The sequence below is a fragment of the Schistocerca serialis genome, unplaced genomic scaffold (genome assembly GCF_023864345.2).
Source record: "Schistocerca serialis cubense isolate TAMUIC-IGC-003099 unplaced genomic scaffold, iqSchSeri2.2 HiC_scaffold_1204, whole genome shotgun sequence".
Classification (NCBI taxonomy): domain Eukaryota; kingdom Metazoa; phylum Arthropoda; class Insecta; order Orthoptera; family Acrididae; genus Schistocerca; species Schistocerca serialis.
This window is the reverse complement of record NW_026047408.1, coordinates 12,501-17,500: the sequence shown is the minus strand read 5'-3', so window position 1 is coordinate 17,500 and position 5,000 is coordinate 12,501. Positions and strand designations below refer to the sequence as shown.

Below are 5,000 nucleotides of genomic sequence, written 5' to 3'. Positions count from 1 at the left end.
GAATCGAACCCTGATTCCCCGTTACCCGTTACAACCATGGTAGGCGCAGAACCTACCATCGACAGTTGATAAGGCAGACATTTGAAAGATGCGTCGCCGGTACGAGGACCGTGCGATCAGCCCAAAGTTATTCAGAGTCACCAAGGCAAACGGACCGGACGAGCCGACCGATTGGTTTTGATCTAATAAAAGCGTCCCTTCCATCTCTGGTCGGGACTCTGTTTGCATGTATTAGCTCTAGAATTACCACAGTTATCCAAGTAACGTGGGTACGATCTAAGGAACCATAACTGATTTAATGAGCCATTCGCGGTTTCACCTTAATGCGGCTTGTACTGAGACATGCATGGCTTAATCTTTGAGACAAGCATATGACTACTGGCAGGATCAACCAGGGAGCTGCGTCAACTAGAGCTGAGCAGCCGGCCGCCCGGGAGTGTGTCCCGGGGGCCCGCGCGAACACGCAAGCGTCCGCTCAATTATTCTGCAAACAGGAGGAGGCTGAGCTCCCCTGCACCATACACCTCGAAACCCTCTCAGGTCCCGGCGGCGCGCAGCGCCGTCCTAAGTACTTGGTCGGGTTCGAGAGAGGCGCAATCGCCCGGGGTTTGGCGAGTAGACGCTTTAGGTGCGACCACCCGTGCTCCCAACTGAGCTTGCCGCTGCCGACAGAGGCCCGGGAGCGTGCTGTCGTGGCATTGCCGGCGGGAGACAACACGCGCCACCTACGGTGACCGGCAGCTCCAACGCCAGCGCCACAGAAGGACAAAAGCCCCACTTGGGTGCCGAAGCGAACTCTCCCAGCACAGCGCACGCGCCAACACGTCCGCACAGCTGCGATACAAACCACCTGCGAGAACCGCAGAGGCGACCGAGCAGCAGACGGCGTCGCGGCGCCGAGCGCCGGGCGGCGGCGCATCCTCAGCGCACACAGTCCTCAATCGGACCAGCACACTGCAGATGTCCACCGCGCTTCGCACCGGGCCCGCGAGGACCTACTTTGGCCGCACGGCGCCGCGTGCAGGGTGCGCCGGCGCGCAGCTGCGCCGCCTGCCGCCTCCGTCGGCCGGCGCGCCTGCCACTGGCCGCCCCCACCAGCCGGCTGTAGCGCGTGCGCCCACGCACCGCGCGGCCAGCACGCCGGGAGGCCCCCCCTCACCGGCCGGGGACGGTCCCACCCAGCCACCGCCGCGTATCGCTTCACACCCAGATGCCATTCACGTTCGTGGGCATGGTGGGTATCGCTGGAACAACCGGTTGGTAGCTCAACCGATCGTCGCCATCACTGATTCACCTCTAGCGAGAACAACCGCACCACAACGGTTTACCAGTTGTTCATTTGCGTAACGTCACCAGCAAACGTAGGCGTCCATCGCCATTTGCAAATTCAACGATTGTTGCATGCCTGTGTCAGGTGTCACGACACACTATGTCTGCCCACATACACGCAACAACATGTGCACGCTTCGCGAACACGTGGAAGGTGGCCCCCGTACGTATGCGATGTCCATTGCGCGAACGACTGTCAACCGGCCTCTGTCGCATGTCGCAGATGTGGAACGCAGTGCACCATGCTATCACGGTGTGTGAGAAGAGACGACTACGTCTGACAACACGCGCCACTACATCAACAGACGGCTCATGCTGATCGCCATCCAGGGCATACCACACTGCAATCCAGCTCTTATAGGGAGACGACACGTAGCTGAGTGCACAACATTTGGACCGCATGGTTCGCCGTTGTTGGCGCAGTCGTTGTACGGTCACATGTACCACGATGTATCATTCAGTACATGAGGACCAATGTGCAGTACAGTGTGTGATTTGGACGTACAACATCAGCGGACAGTTGACACAGGCCGTACCACAGCGTAGGCTAAGTGCTTCGCCATGCGAATGCCAATGAACAACTGCAAATGCCAATGAACAACTGCAAAGGGCATTGAGCATGTACGTCCTGCTGCCATCCACATTACAGTGTATAGCTGCAAGGTGTTTAACATGAAGCGATACACTGGGGACCGGGCAGTGCGAGTAGCAAACTATATTGCGGGGGTTGCAGTTAGGCAACACTACACTAATTTAACGCGTCGTATGACAATTACAGAGCAGGTTAAGGCCCAACGTGTGTTGGGTTAAGGCCCAACGTGTGTTGGGTTAAGGCCCAACGTGTGTTGGGTTAAGGCCCAACGTGTGTTGGGTTAAGGCCCAACGTGTGTTGGGTTAAGGCCCAACGTGTGTTGGGTTAAGGCCCAACGTGTGTTGGGTTAAGGCCCAACGTGTGTTGGGTTAAGGCCCAACGTGTGTTGGGTTAAGGCCCAACGTGTGTTGGGTTAAGGCCCAACGTGTGTTGGGTTAAGGCCCAACGTGTGTTGGGTTAAGGCCCAACGTGTGTTGGGTTAAGGCCCAACGTGTGTTGGGTTAAGGCCCAACGTGTGTTGGGTTAAGGCCCAACGTGTGTTGGGTTAAGGCCCAACATAGGTTGGGTTAAGGCCCAACATAGGTTGGGTTAAGGCCCAACATAGGTTGGGTTAAGGCGCAACATAGGTTGGGTTAAGGCGCAACATAGGTTGGGTTAAGGCGCAACATAGGTTGGGTTAAGGCGCAACATAGGTTGGGTTAAGGCGCAACATAGGTTGGGTTAAGGCGCAACATAGGTTGGGTTAAGGCGCAACATAGGTTGGGTTAAGGCCCAACATAGGTTGGGTTAAGGCGCAACATAGGTTGGGTTAAGGCGCAACATAGGTTGGGTTAAGGCGCAACATAGGTTGGGTTAAGGCGCAACATAGGTTGGGTTAAGGCGCAACATAGGTTGGGTTAAGGCGCAACATAGGTTGGGTTAAGGCGCAACATAGGTTAGGTTAAGGCGCAACATAGGTTAGGTTAAGGCGCAACATAGGTTAGGTTAAGGCGCAACATAGGTTAGGTTAAGGCGCAACATAGGTTAGGTTAAGGCGCAACATAGGTTAGGTTAAGGCGCAACATAGGTTAGGTTAAGGCGCAACATAGGTTAGGTTAAGGCGCAACATAGGTTAGGTTAAGGCGCAACATAGGTTAGGTTAAGGCGCAACATAGGTTAGGTTAAGGCGCAACATAGGTTAGGTTAAGGCGCAACATAGGTTAGGTTAAGGCGCAACATAGGTTAGGTTAAGGCGCAACATAGGTTAGGTTAAGGCGCAACATAGGTTAGGTTAAGGCGCAACATAGGTTAGGTTAAGGCGCAACATAGGTTAGGTTAAGGCGCAACATAGGTTAGGTTAAGGCGCAACATAGGTTAGGTTAAGGCGCAACATAGGTTAGGTTAAGGCGCAACATAGGTTAGGTTAAGGCGCAACATAGGTTAGGTTAAGGCGCAACATAGGTTAGGTTAAGGCGCAACATAGGTTAGGTTGAGGCACAATATAGGTTAGGTTGAGGTACCGTATAGGTTAGGTTAAGGTACAGTATAGTTTAGGTTAAGGTACAGTATAGTTTAGGTTAAGGTACAGTATAGTTTAGGTTAAGGTACAGTATAGTTTAGGTTAAGGTACAGTATAGTTTAGGTTAAGGTACAGTATAGTTTAGGTTAAGGTACAGTATAGTTTAGGTTAAGGTACACATTGTTGTATGGAAAGGTGTAATGGGGGGGGGGGGGGGGGCGGCCGGTCGGTTTGTTGATTGTGATTATAGTAAGTGGATGCCTGCGGCATCATCTGATTTGCCACGTCAGGATGCACCTTTGGCTCATGACAGGCGGCGCTCCGATTCCATGCTTGTGGCAGACCTGTGTCTTTCATTCCTGCCATTGTTTGTGTGCTGTGAGAGGAGGCAGTATTGTGATGTTGGGTGCACCCCTGTGTAGGACATGTGTGGGTGTTGGTGGCTTAGCTGAGCAATGGTGGTTGTCGGGGGGGTGGGATATTCCGTTTTCTGAGTGGACCTCCCAGTCTGGTTATGACAGTGTGGATTGTCTCATGTGGCGGAGAGGATGCACTGGGTGTTGTTCCATGCTGGTGCTTACATATTGTCTGTGTGCGTGTTACAGGCGGAGAGTAGTGCGTGATAAGAGTGTGTGGCTGCCGTGTGGTTGTGATTGTGAGCAGAGTCTTTCAGCATGTATACGGACAGTTGTATATATTATCTGTATTCTGATGGGTCTATGTATTACTAATCAGCGCCGTGTATACGTTTAATCCGGTTCCAGTCGAAACTGTTGTATCTCTGTACATTAGTGACACGGCGAGCGCGCTATGTAGCTACTCGTCTCGGCAGCTTCCACCGGTGTATGGCAAATGATTATAAGCAATGAGTCGAGTCGTCAATACCGATAGTGTGACGTCACATGTCTGGGGTGGGGGACGCTGCGCCCTTCCGGTGGGTCATGGCCTAGAAAGACGCTCCCCACGCAGGGGGGCTTGGACTGTCATAAACTCTTCCGAGTAATATACTTGCCGTACGTTTTTGCGACTGCGAGTGCAACGCCCACCGGTACCGACATGGATGGAGCGCCTCCTAGCTGACCGCTCAGCATCGGCATTCGTACAGAGAGCAACGCGATCGCGTCTCTAGCTCGTAACTGGTACAGCTCGCAGCTCATGTATAGGGACAGCGGGAATGTCGCATATTGGACATAACTCTTCATGAAACGCAAGTTATAGGGGTGGATTGCACATTGCGACTGCGGGAAAAGTCCGCCGTTCATCCGCTGGAGTTGCGAGTTGGGCGGTTAGGGTGGGGCGCCGGTGGAGTGATTGCCGGTCGACGATTTCGTGCGGCAGAGGCGCTGGCGTTGGGGTGCTGTGGTCGACAGAGGACGCAGGCTTTGTGGGTGGGGTCGAAAGATGGGCACTGTGGGCCCATCGCTGTCTTAGTCGGCTTGGCGTCTCATAGATGGCGGTATCGTCGTTGCAGGACGTCATGCCGCGGGAGACCTACAGATGGCGCTGTGTTTTGTGGTGCGCTCGACATGGCGGACGTAGTGTTGTCAGATTCGCATAGATGGAGGTATTGCATGTGGTTTC

The 5,000-nt window shown here is 53.8% G+C and overlaps 1 non-coding gene across 1 annotated transcript in view; it reads right to left on the bottom strand.

The window, feature by feature from the left end:
• Window positions 1-398, bottom strand: part of LOC126435361 (small subunit ribosomal RNA) — a 1,910-nt gene extending 1,512 nt beyond the window's left edge. The window contains exon 1 of the ribosomal RNA XR_007579879.1: window positions 1-398. This exon is cut by the window's left edge and continues 1,512 nt beyond it. This is a non-coding gene — a ribosomal RNA (small subunit ribosomal RNA).
• Between the last annotated feature and the right edge of the window lie 4,602 nt (window positions 399-5,000).